A 10,126-nucleotide genomic window follows, 5' to 3' on the forward strand; every position below is an offset into this window, starting at 1 on the left:
CAATATAATCTATCGTTAACGTACAGCGAAACAACTCGAAAAATACCGATTTGCTGTCGTGCACTTCGTCGTGAACACTTTGTGAATGATAAATTCATAGTTTTGGATGATGAATTGTACATCAAATTTTCTCATCATGAATTGAGTGGCAACGACTATTTCACACTGACAACACCGAAACCACTCCAAACGATGTTAAATATGTCAGCAAATTAAAATTTGAGCTGAAGGTGCAAATGTGGGTGGCCACTTCCTCGAAGGGTGTTTCTGAACCATTGATTCGCAAAAAGAAAGCCAAAGCGATTAGTGCTGACGTTTATATCGGTCAATGTTTGCCAAAACTGAAAAAATGCATCGATAAATATCACAATAGCAATGTAATCATGTTCTGGCCAGACCTTGCAAGCTGCCATTCTGCAAAAAATACGTTGGTTTTACCATTTATGCCAAAAGACAATCCTCCAAAAGTGCCGCAGGCAGGTCCAAGGGCTGGAAGGCACGAAACGAGCAACAGTTGATCAATCGAATTAAGCGAAAGTTAAAAGAAATCGATATACGCACAGTCTAAAACTTAAATCGGAATATTCGCTCTACTCTATGGAACATCGAAGACAATGCTCCATTGAGTGTAATCTAAATGTATTTTTGATATGAAACCAATCGACTGAAGTACCAAAAAAATACAAATAATTTTTAATTCAATTGTTTGTTTCCAAATGGTGTATGCCAAAAGTTAGTCTCAATGTTTAGTGGACATATGTTATTGTTCATTTGCTGCAAGAGTGTCAGAATCCTAAAATAAATTTTTATTCGATTTTCTTAACTACCAAAATAACTGACATGACCACCAGCTCTTTCTTTATGCTGTGTAAAAAATGCATGGCAATATCAATTAAGGGTATCTCTTTAGCGAAAAGTACGCATTGTAAATTGTAAAGAGAGTCACAGGTTCACGCGGTTTTGGCCGAGTTTTTTTCTCGTGCTAACCGGCGCCAATTGGACACACCAAGTGAAGCCAAGTCCTTCTCCACCTGATCTTTCCAACGCAGAGGAGGCCTTCCTCTTCCTCTGCTACCACCAGCTGGTACCGCATCGAATACTTTCAAAGCCGGAGCGTTTGAATCCTTTCGGACAACATGACCCAGCCAACGGAGCCGCTGAATCTGTATTCTCTGCACTATTTCTATGTCGTTCCATCGTCTGCGATATTCGCCGTTGCCAACGTGCAAAGGTCCAAAAATCTTACGCGGAATCTTTCTCTCGTCTAGAGAGGACTTTACTGCTCAGTAGCCTACTTAGTCCAAAGTAGCACTTGTTGCAAGGGAGATTCTACTTTCGATTTGAAGACTGACATTTTTATCGGTGTTAATGCTGGTTCCTAAATAAACGAAGTCTTTTACAACCTTGAAATTATAACTGTCAACAGTGACGTGGTGCCGATACGCGAGTCCGCCGACTGTTTGTTTGAAGACAGAAGGTACTTCATTTAGTCCTCGTTCACCACCAGACCCATTCGCTTTGCCTCCTTATCCAGTTTGGAGAAGGCAGAACTAACAGCGCGGTTGTTAAAGGCCAATGATGTCGATATCATTGGCATACCCCTTTCCGACCTATGGCAAATCTAGCCAACCAATTGGTATGCATTTTTGGTCCCTATCACTTTGGTCAGTGTAGCATGTAGTCAGCGTAAAGTGTGTATCCTTTATTTCCAGGATACGCACAATTGTTCGTTCAAGTAGTGGCTTAAATCAGGGTATCATAACGGCACTCTAGTGCTACTTATCGTATAGCCGTGGTGCCTATCTATCCTACCTACATTTTTGCAGTTTGAAATCACAGCATCCTGTTTTTTTTTAACCTGATTTTGTTAATTTTTTACTTAAATGGCGCTGGTCCGTTTGACCTTGTTTTAAAAATACTTGAGGTTTTTATTTTTGCTAAGATGGCAATTTATTTTTTTTATTTTGGTTATATTTACCATTTAGATTTCTTCCATGTCGTTCGGCAGAGGAACATATTGAGCCAAAAGTGGCATTATCAAAAGCCCCCTCAATGCCCACGAACACTCCCATTCTATACTCGTCCGCTTTCAGTCCGGCTTCAATCTTGCTAACAAGATCGTGTAAGGCTGATTCACATGATTTTCCTCTCTGGTAAGCATGTTGATTTCTATTGAGTGGAATACCACCACTCGAATATGTTTCTCCACCACTCGTTCTAGACTTTTCAACACGAACGATATCAAACTAATTGGTCTAAAACTATTTGCTAGGGAATAGTCGTCTTTTCCTGGTTTCGGAATAAATACTACTCTTACGCGTTGCCATTGGGACGGTATATAACCAAATGCAAGACAGGCTGTGAAGATCCTTTCCAGGGCCTCAATCAGCCTGTCTCCCCCTTTCTTAAGCATTGCTGGATATATTCCGTCAGGTCCAGGGGACTTAAAGGTTTCAGAGGAAGATAGGAAACAATATACCAGCTGTACTTACAGCTTCCACTAAAGCTGTATTTTGTTGAGGATTAACATAAATTATTTGTTGTAACAAAACTCGACAAAAATTGCTCGTTAGGATATGTTTGTAATGTTATACTAGATGCAATAAAAAAAAACTAAAATAAAATTAAAGAAAAAAAAAACAAATGATGTAGCCATATTTGGCTAGTGTTTCACTCTTCCCGTCTAGAGAACTCTTGGTTGGAGTGAGGACGGGTTCCGTATGGTCATTTGTCTTGGTCATGTATGCTGTACGTTCAACCCTGTTTCGGATATTGAGGTGTTTAGTAAGATTTTCTGTTTTTTTATAGAAAAGGACAGTGCTTGTATAGCAGCTTCTTCTTGTAGATTCGTTATAGCTTTAATTTGATTGGTTTTTGTCCGCCATAGCAATGTCCCGTACAGTACGACAGGACTTGCCATTTGTGTGTAGGTCCAGAAGGTCATTTTAGGACTTAGGCCAAAAGATTTTCACAAAAGTTCTTTTGTTGTGCAAAGGTTTTCTTTACCTTTTTGAAGTGAAACTTCTTAAGCGCCGATGGACGAGCAAGAATAAAGAGCAAAATTTCAAGGCCATGCAACGTTTTGGACATTTTCGTTCCGCGAGAGAGAAACAAGATATAACGTAGAGGAAAAGGACGGGGAGAGATATACGTTATATATATCTTAGATACACTTTAGGATATTCACGTCTCCCTTTTGAGCGGTCCTACTCATACGCTAAGGCTCTAGTCTAAGAGGTACAACGTTACTAGTATTGTAGGAGCAAGAGAGAACCACGTATATATTATTTACAAGGCGTTAAAATATAACAGAGAGAGAAAGAGAGTTACGCGTAAACGTACAGCACTAAGTAGTATTGCGCATGCGTGTGCCTTGTCTATGCACGTTATAGTGTTTGACGCTATATGTGCGCACGGCTCCAACGCCACGCTAATACATCGGAGCGACAGAGAACAACGTATAGTTAAAATATGACAGATCGTATTTTTGTAAATTTTGTCTATTTGTATTCTCTGCAAATGTTGTGAATTTCTTTAGATATATATTCTTTTTCTCTCTCTCTCTCATTCTTTCTCGGGTCTCTCTCTTTTTCTTTGTCTGCCTTGAAAGTTTTACTTCTGTTATGGGTACTACGCTTCACGCACTGTTTTTTTATTACGGAGTTGTGGTTGACCTCCCAGGCGAGCTTTTCTCCAGTATAATTCCTAGCTATTTGGGCTCTCTCTCTTTAGAGCTACCTCTATTCCATTTATTTCCAGAGTGGGTGTATTCAAAACCCTTTTTCTGATAAAGGGCATAACATTCGATTTGGAAGGATTTATTGATAGTCCCTCTTTCCTAAACTACTCCCAGGTTGTATTTAAGGTGTCTTGCACCAAGTCCTTTATGATCCAAAGCTGTGGCGATAATACCCTCTTTTGGACATCCTTTCGCGGCTGTTACGCTTAAGGTAGCTTGTCTAGAGAGGGTCCTTTGGTCTTTGCAAATTCCATGCCCATAAAGGCACGGAAGGCTATTTACTTAAGGTCAAAGGCTTTTTCTATATCACGAAGAATGCTGTGACTGTGGATTTCCCTATTTAATACCACAACGAAAATCATATAACCAAAAGCCTCAATCTTTGCGCATAATTTTAAATAATTCAAAAAGATAACATCTATATTTTAAAGTATTTAATCGAGTTTCGAAAAACTTTTCGAGTATGCACCACACCTACAATTCCATCTTGGCCAAGTTACGCTACTTTTCGAGTGTCAATCTTTGTCGCCTGTAGTAAAAACCGTGGCCGCAGTATAGCGCGTTTTGTGTATTAAGATGCTGCTGCATAATATTTCATATGTCCTTCCATCTGGTACAGAAATGCTCAAACTTCGGGCATTACACACATGCTCCCATACCACATACGAGGTATGTTGAAAAAGTATCGCGAATTTTGTGTTTTTTTAGAATTATTTATTTTTTCATTAATATCTATTTTGTCCCCTTCAAAGTAATCGCCATGAGATATTAGTCACTTGTACCAACGATTTTTCTAAATCTTCGAAGCACTTCATTTTTTTTTTAAGTGAAACTTCTTTAGGCGGGTCGGGGGCCCCAAGGCAGATTGAAAATAGGCGAGTGAAACGGTAAGTTCGGAGCGTTACCGAAATCCGTCAAATGGGCGGCGCCAAGGAGCAGCTGCTCCTTCCCACTCTCGCCTATTCGCTCTCTCGCATCGCAAGCGCTGAACGATGTGAGGGAGCCACCGACACACGCCGTCTCTCCCCTTCTCTCTCGAATGCCTTTCTTTCTCTCCCGTTTGCTCTATAGCAAACTACCCACGCCGTGCATCAATGTATATAGCACACAAGTAAGCATTGAAGTAGACTGGCGACATGCAGGCAACCGACAATCGACAACCGACGACGGGTATTATAGATAGCCATAGCCCGTGCAAATGAGTGCTGTGTGTGAGTATCAGATAAAGCGCCGATTGAATGTGTGTAAGCGGGAAAGCAATAAGAAACTGCTGTGAAGTAAATAGATGGTAGGTATGGAGGAGACGAAGCGATACAATGAGTGCGTTTGCCAAACGAGTGACGATAGTTGAAGTAGAAGGTTATAAAATGACATTTCAACCGTTTCGGTGATCAAAGCAAATTGATTAACGCGCCAAAAGTAGGCAAAAAATACCATTGGAAGTGCAAAGAAATGTCAGCGTCAAGTGCAACACTGCACCCAAGTGTCAAATTTGAAGCTAATAAGGACAAAAATAAATAGAACAAATTTATGTGGAGTGATATAGAAAAAAAAATATGAAAACCTGAATTTAACACGAGAGAGGGGGGAGAGATCTAAACCGGGGCTCCCATGCATGGAACAACCAACTTAGAAGTTTCACTTCTACCGTGCGTGAGTCTGACAGACCCTAGTTTTTTTATCTTGCTCAGCTCCTCCTTCGATGCCGTCTTTATCTCGTCAAACGTAGCGTAGCGTCGACCTTTCAGGGGCCTCTTCAGTTTCGGGAACAAGAAAAAGTCACAGGCAGTCAGATCTGGGGAATACGGTGGCTGTGGCATCATTAGTGTGTTGGTTTAGGCCAAAAAGTCGCGCACAAGCAACGATGTGTGAGCAGAGGCGTTATCGTGATGCAAGAGTCAATTTTTGTTCTTCCACAAATCAGGGCGTTTTTGGCGGATTGCTTCGCACAAATTGCGTATAACTTGCAGGTAATGCTCCTTATTGACCGTTTTATTCTGTGGCAAGAACTCAAGATGCACAACGTCCCTGCAATCAAAGAAAACGGTAAGCAAAACTTTTACATTCGGTCGAACTTGGCGCGCGTTTTTCGGTCTTGGTTCGTGCGGCAGCTTCCATTGAGATGATTGAGCTTTGGCTTCCACGTCATAACCATAAACCCACGATTCGTCACCAGTTATGATCGTCTGGAGTAAATTTGAGTCGTCGCGGGTAGAGTTCAACATCTCATTAGCAATGTTCATGCGATGCTGCTTTTGGTCGAAATTGAGCAGTTTTGGTACGAATTTTGAATCATTGAAAAAAATCGAATGGCACGAGCCAATCAATATGTGTAGGTCCTCAGCAACTTCTCTAACGGTGATTCGACGATTGGCCAATACCATTTTCTTCACTTCATCAAATTTCTCGTCTGTTGTTGAAGTGCTCGTTCGTCCGGCACGCTTTTCGTCGTTCACATCTTCTCGGACTTCTGAGAACATTTTGTACCACCGATAAACGTTGCTTTGGTCCAAAGTAGCTTCTCCGTCTGACAAAGTCAACATGCGGAATGCATCCGGGTTCAGGTTCTTTGATCCATCCTTTTGAATAGGTAAGAATCGAAGACGAGCCGAAACACGTGCAAGCAAAGCAGATGTCAACAATTAACTGAAGTCTCAAAATTGGCGAATTCGTCGGTATGAGTAAGAGACATGAGTACCAACATATCGCCACAAAAAAAATCGAAATTCGAATATACGTAACCTGCGAAAATTCAAAATTCGCGATACTTTTTGAACACACCTCGTACATATGCATAGCTGGCACTCTCCTAAGCACCCCTGCTGCAGATTTGCCATGTTTGTCTTTGCACTTTGCAATAACAATTTTTCTCCTTTGATTTCTTCAAATTAAAAATTTAAAACGTTTGTATTTGCTGTCTTGATTTCGAAACTTTTTGATCCTATACGTTTCCCTTTTCTTTTTTTTAAATAAACACTTTTATTTAATCTGCCAGTGTGTGGTGTCAAACTCGCAATAAGACACAGCTGTAAGGCACTCACACTCCTTTAGCCGTCTGTCAGTCAGTTTTACTCGTGAATCGCCTTGTACGCTCATTCGTCAGTCGCCCATCAGCTTTAGCGGCTGCCAGTTTATGAGGTTGACAGTCAGCCCGTTTCACAACCGGTTGAGACCATGTGAGCCTTTTGAGCCTTGCTTCCAAGCTGTCTGTCAGTCACACTAGTACATGCATATATGTATGTGTGGACTCGCTTACAGCCGTAGCATTTATCAGCTTGCCATATTACAGTCATTCAGTCGATTTGACTGGCATGCCAGAAGGTGTGCCATGTCAGACACCTTCAACTTTTGCATGCCAACCGATGGAGGCCGCAGTGGCGGCAACTCAAATGAAAAGAGGTTAATTAACAAAAATGAAGACATTTCCACTGTAGTTTCATACTTTCTCTTGTGCGTTTGTATGCAAGGTAGGCAGTAGAATACGACAAACGTGCACAGCTACTTGGCTCTCATCAAAAAATCTCAAAGGACTCATTGAGATGGAAAACCATTTTTCAACCTTTTTCTTCTTTTAACTTTAAATTCGGCTTCCGTTGGTGGCAGCCTTAATTTTTGACAACATCCAGTAGACGTTAGCTTACTTTTCGACATAAACGTCAAAAATGCTACGCTTAAGCCTTGACGTCGCCACCACACGTTCGATGTTGACGCACGTGTTGCACTCACACGGCACAGCCTCCCAGGGACTTCAGCAGCCAAACATCCTGCCACGCAGGCAACCAGCAACCAGCGCTGTGTATTAATGAAGTTAAAAACCACACTGTCAACAGAAATTAAACAAGTAAACGCCTCGGCAAAAACAAAAGCAACCAAAAAACCAGACAAACCTTTTATTTTGTACGTTTGCAAGATTTAAACATCAAAAAGATAAAGGCTTATCACGATGGCTGCGTCAGCTTTCTTTTGAATGGGTTTAATAAATATATAAAGAATATCACTTTGCAATGCTGTGGAAAGTTTCTGTGGGTCTTTTCATTCCATATTGATTTTTTTTACAAGTATCTTCTACCCAAATTATCCCCGCACTTTGTGCTATGGCAAAGTAGGAAAACGGTAGTGAGATAGTGATTTACGTATATACAGGGTGCGTACGACATTTGCGGACAACTTGAGAGTAGAATGCATTCGCTTTTCATTTGAAGAAAATTTACTGCAAGTTCACGATTTTTTTACCTAACATCAACTTATATCTGTGGGCGCCTTTCAGAAGAAGAGACTTTTGAGCACTTTCCCTGTAAATGCCCGAGCTGGGCAGCCGTCAGGCTGGTCACTGGCTGCTTCTCTCCTTGACAGTGGGCCAACCTAAATCACATCAATCTGCTCCATTACATCAACAGCTCAGGCAGACTGTATATATACATACTGCCCGTTGTAAGTCTCAAAAAGGCATCAAAACAGCGATTTAATTCTACTCGATTAGGTTAGATTAAATGGCTGCCCTTGCGAGGGGCCCACTTGGACAAAAATTCAAAATTTGTCCGTTGTGATACCACACAGACGAAGGGGAGGGGAAAAGGAAAGAACAAGCAGGTAGAAGAGAAAGAGGAAGAAGGGGTTTTGGATTAGCGGATGGCGACCACCAGAGGCAATTTACGTTCGTACCGCTTCAAAGCACTGATGAATTCCACCAGGTGTATGATATTTAAGCCCGGAATATCCGCAGGTGGAGCAAAATTCAGCGTGCAGATATCTAAACCCTTACCCAAAGAGAGCAGGACAGCTGAGAAGAAGGAGCTGAGATGATTCAATCTCATCCTGCAGACAGCTTCTGCAGAAAGAACTTGAAGCAATACCAAGTCTTTCCTATCGGGTAATGCACCATTTAGGAAACCCACCAAATTCGAGAGCTGCGGTTTTTTTTGCCTAAGACGTTCTGTCGAGCACCCCTGATCTACGCATGGTCAGAAGATTTTGCGACTTTGCACGTTTGCGCACTAGCTCAACGCTTACTGAGTAGACGCAAAGCCCATCAAGGTTCTCAAGGGAACCCCAATCCTCTAATATTGCGATGAAACCGTTTCCAGATTACCCTGTCTAGCCAGCCTTTGAGCCCAGCCCAGTTTCCCTCTATGCCGCTGTGACCGACAACCCAAATGAGCCTAACATCGAAGTATTCGAATGCTATCGAGAGTCAAGTCAGGCATTCCCCGACTAATTGCGAACGCACAAGCAACGAGCCCAAGGCCGCTGGGCTATCGGAGTAGATGCTTGCATCCTTTATAGTAATGTGCACTTGGGTACTTGGATAGTGTCTAGCTGATACTTCAACCGTTTCGCCCACCTACCTAATTTATATCTATCATTCACTAAAATTTCCAATAGCTGCAATAACCTTCTCGATCCGGGTCCGGAAAAGTTTGCATGCCCTATAGTGGTATTAACTAGAGCCTTCAGAGAAGAAGTGGTGTTATGAGAATACTTATTGATTTTACGCTCAAATATGCTCCATATGTGGAAATATAGGGAGCGAAGGTGTGGGGAGTTTGACGGCCATAAATCTCGGCTGTTCGGTGGTATGTGGTCTTGACGATTTTCAGCCATCTAATCTTGTGTCACCATCGCTTTTTGTGAAGGAGCAGACTCTTGATGAAAGTTGTATAGGTTAGTTCCGCGTACACTATCAATCCAAAGTTTCACTATTGTCTCTAGACTGCCCCGATATATGCAGCGAGATTCACTGAAAATTCTATAGAAGTGTGGAGGCATGGCATGTCCTTTGTAGCTCACAACAACCAAAACCAAAATAATGGCTGGAAGCTTGTAATGCATGAACCTCTGAACCTCTAAAATCATGAACAGGAACTTCTGTAGGATTTTAATTTAGTCCTCCCTCATTTCTGTGGTTGTTCTTTTCGTGTTGGCTAACGTTTTTTTTTTTTCTAGAGAAAAACGATAAAACCTCATTCGCTTCAGGGTATATAATTTTGTTTAGAAGACGTTTTTATCTGATAACCCGCCGTTCTCGTGTTTATTCCGTCATAAACTGTCTTCTGTGCACAACATGGGATTTAAACGGTAGATCTTCATTGTCAATTCGACGGATGAGATCCTCAGAAACAATAAGCTCCTTCGCAAGGGAGGTCATTGGTCCTGTATGGCCCTCGACACGTTCCTCGTGTTTTTTGCATTTTGCAACGGATTCCACATCGTCGCCTGATACTTCCAATTCACGACAAACCTTATGAACAGCCGCACTTAAGAAAATTAGAGATTCTTAAATCGATGTGATTTGCACAGATAGCGACATTTCTTCAGCTAAGTTGTAGCCCTCCATGTCTTATCTGAAAAAGAGCAAAAATAAAGGTTTCGGGAAGTTATGGCCACATA

The sequence above is a fragment of the Anastrepha ludens genome, chromosome 2 (genome assembly GCF_028408465.1).
Source record: "Anastrepha ludens isolate Willacy chromosome 2, idAnaLude1.1, whole genome shotgun sequence".
NCBI lineage: Eukaryota > Metazoa > Arthropoda > Insecta > Diptera > Tephritidae > Anastrepha > Anastrepha ludens.